Source organism: Caretta caretta, chromosome 8 (assembly GCF_965140235.1).
Source record: "Caretta caretta isolate rCarCar2 chromosome 8, rCarCar1.hap1, whole genome shotgun sequence".
Classification (NCBI taxonomy): domain Eukaryota; kingdom Metazoa; phylum Chordata; order Testudines; family Cheloniidae; genus Caretta; species Caretta caretta.
In genome coordinates this window covers 31,770,060-31,783,172 of record NC_134213.1, presented here as the reverse complement: position 1 = coordinate 31,783,172, position 13,113 = coordinate 31,770,060, and the positions used below count along the sequence as shown (strand labels likewise).

The 13,113-nt window shown below is 40.6% G+C and overlaps 2 protein-coding genes across 2 annotated transcripts in view; one reads left to right on the top strand and one right to left on the bottom strand.

Moving 5' to 3' along the window:
- The window catches only part of KCNIP1 (potassium voltage-gated channel interacting protein 1), an 803,899-nt gene that overhangs the window by 706,825 nt on the left and 83,961 nt on the right, over nucleotides 1-13,113 (bottom strand). The gene's annotated exons all lie outside the window — the stretch shown is intronic.
- Nucleotides 1-13,113, top strand: part of LOC142068388 (uncharacterized) — a 798,233-nt gene that overhangs the window by 737,495 nt on the left and 47,625 nt on the right. The gene's annotated exons all lie outside the window — the stretch shown is intronic.

The window sequence follows — 13,113 nt, the reverse complement described above, 5'->3', positions numbered from 1 at the left end:
AACCATACATTTTTCACGAGTAAGGCTTTTGACCCACAGTTGGCAGGCAGATTCTTTTTCTGAACATAAAAATATATGACATTACTTAAAAGGGCTGCTGATGTTTAAAGAAACTGAGTCTAGATTAACGGGCCAGATTCCTGCAGGCTCTACTTTGGAATTTTTTTCAGATTTTGTTTTTAAAAGGCTTGACTTGCAGAACTTTCCCAGCCTCTCTGTTTCTCACCAGTCCTTTCCCATTAAAGTTGTATGTACGTGTGTCTGCAGGAATCAGGGAAATGTGCCTTTTTACCCCATTTGAGACAAAGAAGCAGTAAGTAAATGAATCATCGTGCTGTAATCAGAATGGCTTTCACCCTCACTGAGAAAGAGCTTTGCACTGGGAACTGCTTTGCAGAAAGATTAAAATCTTGTACACCAAAGATCTGATTTCTTGTTCTGAAATATCAAAATGGTTTCTTTTGGAATTTTCCTCAATTTCATTCAATTGTTTTTTAAAAAACTCTTTAAAACCTCAAAACTAGAAAGAAAGATTTTGTTCCTGGTCAGCTAAAACAGTTTGGTTGACATGAAATGAAATTTGTTATTTTGTTTCACCAAAAATTTCAAACAAAATTCATTTCAGGTCAACCTTTCATTCTTCCACATTTTAAATTGGGAGAATGACAAATATTTTTCCTGAATTAAGCATCTTTTCATTCTGCTTACCAGCAAAAGGCTCCTTTAAACACTGAGCGCAAACACTGAGCAAAACCACTGAAACCTCACCTTCACCATTGTTTTACATTATTATACAGGGATAACGAAATTAAATACAGAACAAAATGTTTCCTCTCTACGGGGAAGCTCTCTATGGAGTATTCTGCACTCACTCCATGCATGGGCACCCAGCTCCTACTGATATCCATGAGAGTTCTGCACAAGGATGTTGACATGCTTCCTTCTGCAACAGGAACTAAATATAGGTGAACATCTAAAACTATCCAACTATTAACAAGCAAATGATATTTTCAACAGTGTTACTAGGAGTAAGGTTCACAGAAGAGATAACTAAGCAAGGAAACCTAAAAGTTCATTTTATGTATATTTTTCAGAGCAATTATTATTTGATCCAATATCCAAGTCAGGGAATTTGAAGGAATTCTGATGTTTCCCTTGTAGGCACCAACATTTAATAGTGCTTTTACAGTGTCTTTTCCCCAACCTCGGAGATTTATTTATGTGCGCAGGCTGACATGGATAACTAAGACAGGAAACCTTTCCTTGGAACACAAGGACAAAATCCTGCCCTTATTTGAGGGGGAAATACAGGGGTGGGAGTAATGAGCAGAGCAGTTTTGTTTACACATCTGGGACAACAGGCATCCTTCAGTTTGAAGGCAAGATGGCTCATGGCAGGCTGCAGGTGTGGGGGAGGGGCAACTTGCTGGGTTCAATTTTCTCATGCCTTAGAAAGAGCAGCATAGGCTAATGTCAACGGCAAATATAGTCCCAGAGTGTTGGATTTGGACATGCTATCTAGACAACAGACCATGCCTCCTCCATGATCAAAGTCCACTGGACAGTACTGTATACTTGCTCCGCAGACACTGCCATAGTGTTTGCTTGAGTGCTGAGGATGGACTGTTGTCTTGATGCTTCCAGTAGACAGAAGCTCCACCAATGTGCTGAAAACTTGCTTGGAGGACCTAGCTCTATGGTGAGATGGTTCAAGTCTGTGCCCAGCCACTATTGATCCTTGTCCTCTTCACCAAGGCAGCCAGCAAGGATGGTCAGCTATTATCAATTGTTCTGCTTTTTTGTAATACAAACAGGTTTCTACTAGGAACAGGAATTATTATTTGTACTATAGCAGCACCTAGCGATCAGGGCCTTATGATGCTAGGCACTGCACAATCATGTAACAAAGACACCATCCTTGGAATTAAACCAAAATGCCGTCTTTGGTCAGTGCCAACCGGGAGTGGACTTGGATCAGTGTCTTATAGGTGACTGGCCCTCTTTTCTATTACCAGTAGCCTAAGACAATGGTTAGTTCTCTATCTTATGGCCTTGAATAAAAGCAGCCACTGTCCCTCTGCATCCTTTTCATTGTGACTTAGAGCCAGTGGATCGGCATAAATGTGTAGGACAAGTCTTCTTCCTGGGCTGCCACCCATCACTGCCCTATGTGGACTGACACAGGGACCCACTCAATGGGATGTGGGAGTGAGGGAGTAAAAGACATGACTGCTTACTGGTGGTCCCCACCTGCAGCCTCAACACATGGTATAATTGTTGTCTTAGGCCTTATTTGGCCTTCCACACAGGAGTGAAATGAATTACTTTCGTTGCCTGTTTCATCAAGGGCATTCCAGTTTGCAGTCACATTGGAAGTTCTGTCATTAGCTCCAAAAGAACTCTGCAGTTAACTTTTTGGGCAATGTTATCTTTATAGTGGATCCCAACTCCCAGTGGTGAAGAGACAGCTCAAAGAAATCTTATTAACTTTGTGAGATGTGTGTAATAAGGCAATTAAAAAGCCTGTACAATGAGGTTTCACATTGAAAGTCAATTTATTGCTCCAGGGAATGCAAGATCAATGTTATTATTTATGGATGACAATCATACAATTTCATTAACTTGTGTGAAAAAAGGAACTTTTAAAAGAAAAAAGGATATCCTTTTAATTTCTTTCAATAATTTAAGTCGCTGATGAAAGACAGAGAATAAAAAACATTGTGGCCTTTGATCTACTGAACCAGCAGAACAAAGAGTGCCCTATACTATATTTTGTCAATGTTTTCAGCCCTCGTCTCGGAGGAACTTGGCACTGGATTAGGAACAAAGGCCACCCCAGACTAGAATTTTCCTGGAGAATTAGATGATGTTTTTCCCTGTGTGCAACACACTTTGTTGTAGCAACTTTGAAACATGGTATGCAATTTGTATTTAACCGAAGAGGCATCAAGCTAACTTATATTTATAATGCTCTAATCTTTTCTGTTACATAAACCAAAGGAAAGTGAGTCTACTCCATTGATCAGAAATAACATTACTATCATCATATTCTATTACTTCTAGAAGTAATGATTTCCCAAAGAGTCTCACATTGGCCCTCTGTTTTCTGCTTGCATTTTTGCAAACACATTTTATAGCACTTACCTGTTTAGCTGCCCAGTATGTGAAAGCAAAGCCGTTATTTATTGGCTGTGTTGTGGAGCTGTTCACCAAATCATCTGAGAAACTCACATTAACATATTATATTTGGTTAATGGATCTGTCCTCACAAACACTCTATGAGGAAAGGGAATTATCACCCCCATTTTACAGATGAGGAACTGAGCCAGAGAGAAATTAAGTTATGAGCACAAGATTACCTGGGAAGTTTGTAACTGAGTCAGGAATAGAACTCAGACCTTCTGATAAAATGCTGTATCTGAAAGACCCATCCTTCCCCTCTAGCTAAAACATTGCAGTAAAAGCCCGATTACTATTATTTATTATTTCTATTGTGTTAGTGCCTGGAAGGTCCAGTCATTGATCAGAACTCCACTGTGCTAGGCGGTGTACCAACACAACAAAAAAGATGGCATAAATATACACCTTCTTATTAGTGTCTTCAAAAATGTGGGTGACAAGGTGAGAGGCCCATAAAATAATAAAAAATGAAAAATCAGGTCCAGGATTACGGAATCGACACATACATACGTGAATGAAGCCCGACAACTCACCCACCAACATAATGTTATGACACTTCTGGAATTGAATACAGCAGCTATTTAACAGCACACAGCAACACTACTCACCCCCAGCCCCTCTCCACCCAGTTTCTAATGTTATTTCAAAATTAAAGCTATTCATAAAGAAAAGAAATAATGCATATGCTGTGCTGGGCCAACCCCAGATAGACTACAGTTTAGAAAAGGAAGGGCAGATTAATGCTACATCTGATTTGAAACAGTAGGGTCAATATAGAATTGTCAATATGATAACAGTTTACACAGAATATTGGAGATAACACCTTATGTCCTCTTGCAAGTCATAGAATCATAGACTATCAGGGTTGGGAGGGACCTCAGAAGGTCATCTAGTCCAACCCCCTGCTCAAAGCAGGACCAATCTGCAACTAAATCATCCCAGCCAGGGCTTTGTCAAGCCTGACCTTAAAAACTTCAAAAGGAAGGAGATTCCACCACCTCCTTAGGTAACACATTCCAGTGCTTCACCACCCTCCTAGTGAAAAAGTTTTTCCTAATATCCAACCTAAACCTCCCCCACTGCAACTTGAGACCATTACTCCTCGTTCTGTCGTCTGCTACTACTGAGAACAGTCTAGATCCATCCTTTTTGGAACCCTCTTTCAGGTAGTTGAAAGCAGCTATCAAATCCCCCCTCATTCTTCTCTTCTGAAGATTAAACAATCCCAGTTCCCTCAGCCTCTCCTCATAAATCATGTGCTCCAGTCCCCTAATCATTTTTGTTGCCCTCTGCTGGACATTTTCCAATTTTTTCACATCCTTCTTGTAGTGTGGGGCCCAAAACTGGACACAGTACTCCAGATGAGGCCTCACCAATGTCGAATAGAGGGGAACGATCACATCCCTTGATCTGCTGGCAATGCCCCTACATATACATCCCAAAATGCCATTGGCCTTCTTGGCAACAAGGGCACACTGTTGACTCATATCCAGCTTCTCGTCCACTGTAACCCCTAGGTCCTTTTCTGCAGAACTGCTGCCAAGCCATTCGGTCCCTAGTCTGTAGTGGTGCATGGGATTCTTCCATCCTAAGTGCAGGATTCTGCACTTGTCCTTGTTGAACCTCAGATTTCTTTTGGCCCAATCCTCCAATTTGTCTAGGTCCCTCTGTATCTTATCCCTACCCTCCATCTTATCTACCTCTCCTCCCAGTTTAGTGTCATCTGCAAACTTGCTGAGGGTGCAATCCACACCATCCTCCAGATCATTAATGAAGATATTGAACAAAACCGGCCCCAGGACTGACCCTGCCAACTAGTTAGCGGCTGCCAACTAGACATGGAGCCATTGATCACTACCCGTTGAGCCTGACAATCTAGCCAGCTTTCTATCCACCTTATAGTCCATTCATCCAGCCCATACTTCTTTAACTTGCTGGCAAGAATACTGTGGGAGAGCATTTCAAAAGCTTTGCTAAAGTCAAGGAACAACATGTCCATGGCTTTCCCCTCGTCCACAGAGCCAGTTATCTCATCATAGAAGGCAATTAGATTAGTCAGGCATGACTTGCCCTTGGTGAATCCATGCTGACTGTTCCTGATCACTTTGCTCTCCTCTAAGTGCTTCGGAATTGATTCCTTGAGGACCTGCTCCATGATTTTTCCAGGGACTGAGATTAGGCTGACTGGCCTGTAGTTCCCCTGTTCCTCCTTCTTCCCTTTTTTAAAGATGGGCACTACATTAGCCTTTTTCCAGTCGTCCAGGACCTCCCCCGATCGCCATGAGTTTTCAAAGCTAATGGCCAATGGCTCTGCAATCACATCCACCAACTCCTTTAGCACTCTCGGATGCAGCACATCCGGCCCCATGGACTTGTGCTTGTCCAACTTTTCTAAATAGTCCCAAACCAGTTCTTTCTCCACATAGGGCTGGTCACCTCCACTCCATGCTGTGTTGCCCAGGGCAGTAGTCTGGGAGCTGAAGTCCCACCATGAAGTCTTTAATGATCGCAGATTGTCAGGACTGTGGTTTTATTTCTCATCCAAAAGAGGCCACTTTCAGCAGTACCTCCTCCAACATCACACAAGGTCATCAATTCCATTTGAACTCAGAGGGTTCAAATGGAAATTCCTGTAGCACCGGAGCGTTTCATGGAGACCAACTGTTGGTGACATAGGAAGCAATAGACAAGGTAAATCACGGATTCCTATTTGCCTCATAACACAAACAGTTCTAAACCTTTCCTTTCTGAAAGGTGAGGTGGAACAATTTTTTTAGCAGGCAGAAAATAGAACCACACATTCATACTGTTTCTGCACCGAAGGCGGAGTTGTAATGAATCAGTCCATAACGAGTTCTTCTCCTCTTTGGAGTAAACTGATCATAATCCCAACACAAAAACAAACCAAAAACCATAGAAGCAAACACAGTCTTAGGGTTTGTCTACACAACACTTAGTTCACGGCAAACTGGGGTCTAAATTTACCCAGCACTATCCTGTAATGCACTAAGTGTCTGTGTGAACCTTACAGCTGCACACTAAAGTCCCTAGAGTGCTTTGCTGAATTTTGTATTCAGCAAGTTATATCCCAGTAGCTGTGTGTGTGAAAAACTGAAGTCATATGAACACTGTAGTTCTTTGTAGCATTTTGCTTATTTGAAGTCTTTCACTGCCCTCAGTCTTTGTACAAAACTCTCACCAACATCAGTAAAAGTTCAGCATATACCCTTCAGCTTAGTTGATGCATTCTGATATATTTAAATGCGTGTTGTATGCCTAAGATACACTGCTACTTTCAAACCAAAGCAACATTATCTTTATTCCTGTCATTGTGTTAAAACTTTACTGTCAGGGCAGCTGGTAATATGAAATTTGTGCCATTTGGGGATGGGAAAGAACATATTGTGCCAAGGTTTTGACAATACCCAGGCCTAGCTACCAGTAGGTATCATGGTGAAAGCCACAAAGCACCAATCCAGACAGGCCCATGAGCTCAAAGAGCAATTGCCTCCCCACAAAGTAGACAAAGCAGTACAGAAACTCAGGAAACCTGGGTTCTATTTCTGGATCTGCCACTGGCTTGAGGAGTGACCTTGGGCAAGACACTTCACCTCTCTGTGCCTGTCCCCAGGTTCCCACTTGTAATATGGTGATACTGACTTTCTTTGTAAAATGCTTTGAGATCTACAGGTGAGAAGTACTAAAAGAGCTAGGTATTACTAGTAGTATATAGAGGGCCTGATTCTCTTCTCACTAGTGTAATGAGGAGTAATGCTACTGAAGGCCATGGGCAATAAAATGCTGATGTACAAACAAAAAGAGGAGTCAGACCCCAGTACATGTTCCAGTGTGCATTTCATTTGTGATTTGAGGTGTGATGTATGATCCTAAAAGAAAATGAGTACCTTCAACTGTTTTACTACAGAAAATTTTAGAAGCTCACACGGCATAGGTTCTGGAAGTAGGGGTGCTACCGCACCCCCTGGCTTAAAGTGGTTTCCATTATATGCAGGGTTTACAGTTCGGTTAAGTGACTCTCAGCACCCTGACTATAAGAATTGTTCTAGCACCCCTGTCACACAGAAGTGAATTCTTAGTGAGAGAATATCATTCTTCTAAGTACAATATCTACACATAACTTTGTAGTGATGATGTTACTTTATCTTACCTTTACATGAACGATCATCAAAACATTGGAGCCAAAATGTCCAAACTTGGGCCCTGAGTGATAAACACCTGAATCTATATTTATGCACATAAATATGTGCCTCAATTTTCAGAAGTGCAGAACACCGCATAGAACCCAGGGAAATTATGTGCTCAACAACTCTGAAAGCCAACTCACTTATTTAGATTATTAACATGACGTGTCTGGGTTAAAAATACTACAGTTGGTCTACTACAGTTGATCTAGACATGCCTGTGCATAAGGTCTCTCTTTCCCCCCCCCCTGCAACTAAGTGATCATTTTCAAGTTGCCTGAATGTTCCTTGGACAACTGCCATAGATTTTCCTTTTCTTTATCCGGTCTATTAATGTGTTTCATTTAGGAGGTGGAAAGCTAATAACTTTACATGAACAACTGTTCTCATTTCACAGCTCACTGACTCTTCAGAGGCATTAGGAGAATTCCCGTAAATAAACTGCAACACTTACTAAAAAGAAAAGGAGGACTTGTGGCACCTTAGAGACTAACACATTTATTTGAGCATAAGCTTTCGTGAGCTACAGCTGACTTCTCATGAAAGCTTATGCTCAAATAAATTGGTTAGTCTCTAAGGTGCCACAAGTACTCCTTTTCTTTTTGTGAATTAAGATTTAACACGGCTGCTACTCTGAAACTTACTAAAAAGGCTTTGCCACACAGACATTAGCTGTTCCTACAGTTCAGTATAAAAACAATTCTTTAGGAGGGTCAGCTTGGACGAATGGGCAGTTCTTATCAACTTGAACCATTTCTTTACTTCTGAGTACTATTCTCTTTATAATACAGCAAGAGATACTTGACTTAGTTTGCTATCTGTGGAACACCCATTGCATTTATGTTGGTTCTTAGACACTAGTTATGTACTTCAGCCAGGACTAACAACCCCCACTCCATGCTATTTTATGATAATGTATAGTATACTAGGTCACTTGATCAGGCCCAAGACAAGGCATACAATATATCTCACTCAGCAATGAACTCCTCCCTAAGACTCACTACACTGGAAAATTTTGCCATCACTTATACTCCCCCACCCACACCCCCCAAAAATCCAAGCAGAACAAGGCCTTAGTATCATAGACAAAAGAAAAACAAAAGAAGTTAGTTACTCAGCACTTCCTCTTGTGCTTCCTTTTAAACCAGGTGAAATGTAAATCGTGCGTATGATGGTGCAATATATACATCAACAAGTGTGAGATTATGATCGCCTGTAAAATAAAATGAGGTAAGTGTTAAGAGATGGAGTTGGCATAACAGACATGCTAAAGCTGACCATATAATAGGAATACCAAAGTGTGTATATATTTGCAGATAATAGTGCCAGCTCTGGTTCACTGTGACTCATGGAGTCATAATAATTTTCTACATCAAAACGTTCATGAATCACAAACGTTGAAGTCATTTTAACCACAAGTATGTTTTGTTCACATGAAAATTCAAATCAGATATTAATTATTTTTCTGCTTAAAAAGTTTCAGTCACCCTGCAGGTGAGCAGAACCAATGCCATGTGACAAGTGATCAACCACACACCACAAGTAATGAAAGCAATACTTGGCAGGCAACCACTGAGCTGAAAGTTATTCCACAGAACAACTCAGCAAACACAAATAAAAATCAAAAGTAAAGATTAGCTTCAGATAGACTGACACACTATATGAGCAGCCCCATTCCTAATGCATAAAATCCAAAAGGAATAGTTCAACCAGCTCATTTAAGTGCTAAGGGATCAAAAGAAAATGCAAATAAGTGTTAGCTAAAATGCCCACCTCCCCTGTATTATTGATGTAATTATAACTAATATATGGGCACTAAAGAGAGTTAAAGATTAATACACTCAGCATCCTACAGAATCAGGCCACATTCAACTTAGCTTAGCTTAGTTTTCTGAGCCACATAGCACCTTTGACAGGAACAGGGAATTCCCACTGGTTACAATGGGAAGTCAGCATTTGGATGAAAGGCAGTACACTCTAAGCTTTGCGTGTTTGCCCTCTGGAAAAAGCTGTTAATATTGGCAAAGCAAGTTTTTTGCATTACTATTTTCCCCATCTCTGCCACTTCCTCCTTTGGCCAGGTAGGTCTTATAGACCAGTTAATCATATCATTATTTATATTTCACAAATCCCTTCATGCTAATGTTTACACTTCCTCTAGTTTTGATTTAAACACCCACACTTTCTCTCTTCCATCACTTTTCTCTTTGAAGAGCTTTTAAACTTCCAAGCATGGCAGTGTAGTGAAAATAATTCCCCATACAATCTTTAACTTAATTCTCTTTTACTAGACAGTTAACTAATTAGGGTTCTGGAGCTGGTGACTTCTAAATTCAGATCCCTCAACAGCTTAAGGGCTTATGTTTTTTCTCATTCCAGCTGGAGTTGTCATCTTTTTAGAAAAATTCACAACAATCAAAGCTCATCCAGTTTCTCCCATTTTCTGTTCCAGAGAGAAGGGGATAAATTAACAGGGATAAAACAAGAATTGAGCTGAAGTTTTGGTAAGAGTCTTGAGCTGAACCCAAAATTAACACTGGAAGTTCAGGAAAGTTTGGACAACTCTTCTTCCCACTGTTTGGTTATTTTTGCTGCCTCCACACTACGAAGTTACAGCCAGGACCAGAAGTAAAAGTGTCAGCAAGCCTCAGGAATGACCTCATGTAGTATTTCTAGCCAGCTCAGAGGCAGTTGCTTACAAAAATCTCATTAGATTTTCAGTCCAATTCTTGAGACCCAAAAAGGTTCAGATCAGATTTGACAAAAGCTTGATCTGGCTGTGCCTGCCAGGAGCACTACTGAAGTCAGTGGGGCTCCACACAGATACCGCAGTCTGCCCATGTGCATAGTCCCCATAAAGTCTCAGAGAAGCATCCCAACTTTGGAATGTTTATCAGACATGAATCTCTGATCCCGTCACATGTTCCAGCTCTCCTATATTGATTTGTTTTTTGTTTGTGCCAATACTGTCTCCCATGCCTACTTGTACTTAGATACAGTACTATCGAGATAGAAAAATGTATGTGTGTGTGCCCGTCCGTACATGTATGTGCGTGTAACAACCATAGACATGTGAGCAAGAGGGGACAGGGAGCCTTTAACAAATGGAACTGGAGCATCAGCATGGTTCAAGTCTAAGGTGTCAACTTTAACCATGGCCAGAGCAGTCTGATGCTACACAGTCAAATGCTATGAGTATCTCTTCCCTGCTACACTTAGTGGAACCTTGGTTTTTCACTCTAGCAGTATTTTGTCTGGGAAGTATACAAGTTTTGCCATTGCTTTTGCAGTGAAATGCCTTCACGTATGGATTGATTTTTCCCCCCTAAAAGATCTGCCCTAGAAATAATTTTTGGGAATTCTATAGCCTGTGTTATACAAGAAATCAGACTAGATGATCACAATGGGCCCTTCTGGCCTTGGAATCTATGCTTCAAACTAAAATCAGCCTGAGTGCATTAGTCTGTGGACATGATGAGATTGCGATGAAGAGAAAGGACAACAAGAAATGAAGATTCGTCAGTTTTAAAGCTAGTGGAGACCACTGTGATTATCTACTCTGACCTCCTGCATAACACCAGCCAAAAACCTCACCCAGTGTTTTTCTGCATCAAGCCCTTAACTTCCATTTGAGCTATACCATGTATTTAAGAAAGATATCCAATCTTAATATGAAGTAGTAAATAGTGGAGAATCCACTACTGTCATAAATATAAAGGGAAGGCTAACCACCTTTAAATCCTTCCTGGCCAGAGGAAAAACCCTTTTACCTGTAAAGGTTTAAGAAGCTAAGATAACCTCACTGGCACCTGACCAAAATGACCATGAGGAGACAAGATACTTTCAAAGCTGGCGGGGGGGGGGGGGGGACGGACAAAGGGTCCTGTCTGTCTGTGTGATGCTTTGTTGGGAACAGAAAAGGAAGGGAATCTTAGAACTTAGTAAGTAATCTAGCTAGATATGCGTTAGATTTCTGTTTTGTTTAAATGACTGGTAAAATAGCTGTGCTGAATGGAATGAATATTCCTGTTTTTGTGTCTTTTTGTAACTTAAGGTTTTGCCTAGAGGGAATCTCTGTTTTGAATCTAATTACCTTGTAAGGTATTCACCATCCTGATTACAGAGGTGATTCTTTTACTTTTTCTTTAATTAAAATTCTTCTTCTAAGAACCTGATTGCTTTTTCATTGTTCTTAAGATCCAAGGGTTTGGGTCAGTGTACACCTATGCAAATTTGTGAGGATTTTTATCAAGCCTTCCCCAGGAAAGGGGGTGTAGGGCTTGGGGGGATATTTGGGGGGGGGGAAGACATCTCCAAGTGGGCACTTCCCCTGTTCTTTGTTTAACACGCTTGGTGGTGGCAGCATAAGGTCCAAGGGCAAAAGGTAAAAGTTTGTACCTTGGGGAAGTTTTAACCTAAGCTGGTAAGAATAAGCTTAGGGGGTCTTTCGTGCAGGTCCCCACTTCTGTACCCTAGAGTTCAGAGTGGGGAAGGAACCTTGACAACTACTTTTCTAAGTAAGTTTCTTCTAATGGTTTTACCCTCACTTTTAAAGATTTGCACCTTATTGCTCGTCCAAATTGTATAACTTCAGCTTCCAACACACTGGATTGTTACTTTATGAAGCATGTTATGACTTTTTCTGCTATATTAAAAAGAGTAGTTTACCATCAGAAATCTCCTCTCCATGTAGATACTTGAAGACCATAATCAAGTCACCTCTAAGTCATAATCAAGTCACCTTGGATAAACTAAATACCGGTAGTTTGAGCTTCTTTAGTCTCTCACTAGAAGGCATGTTTTCTAGACCTCATTGTTTAAAGCTTTTTTCTGAACCAATTTTTTCAACATCTTTTTGGACAACTAAACTAGACACAGTAATCCAGAAATAGTCTCAGTGAAGCTGTGTATAGAAGTAAAACCACCTTCTTGCTCCTACTTAATATCTCCCTGCTTATATTTCCAAGTCTCACATTCATCCTTTAAGTTATAGCATCACACTGGGAGTTAGATAAAAGCATTACAAGAAAAAATTGATTTTGCTGAACTCTGCTCTGATTTACACTGCTGCAATGCCATTGTCCATTAGCTCAACTCTGACCAAAATCAATGGAAACAAAAAATGATTAGTAGCTGGTGGCTTTTCTGTGGCCTATGTGGAAAGAATTGTCAGACTTAACTCAAGACCTACTGGACAATAAGGTGTCAACATAAAAAAGAATATTTCCAACACTGTTGCCACTAAAGCACTCTTCCTGAAAGTGTCAACTCAGCATGACTTTCCAAGATTAAGACTCAGGCACATTGGAAGGGAAGGCTGGTGTTACTGCTGTCTGCACTATGCTGATTGTGTGTAGAACTCGTTTCATTCTGTATCAATCTGTTTCTTATTACTTGTCTAAATTCTCTGAAGGCCTAATTTTCAAAATATCACGAAGCGAAGCATGACTGTGTGGTATATTAAATACGCACATACTGCAATTCTGCATCTAAATTTTGTGCATGTAGAGATCCAGATAGGCATCTACCTCTAGAGCACTGCTTGCATATGCAACAGTAATCACATGCTCAGTTTTTACGTACAGCCCTGGCATTTTGATCTTTAGAAAAGATCAGGCTCCTTTAACTCCAAAAATGAAACTTAAATGCAGTTAGCTAACTTCAGAATAGTGAATACAAGTTCAGATTACTTTACTTTTCTTGCCCATGGGTGTAATGTATCATTTTTTTA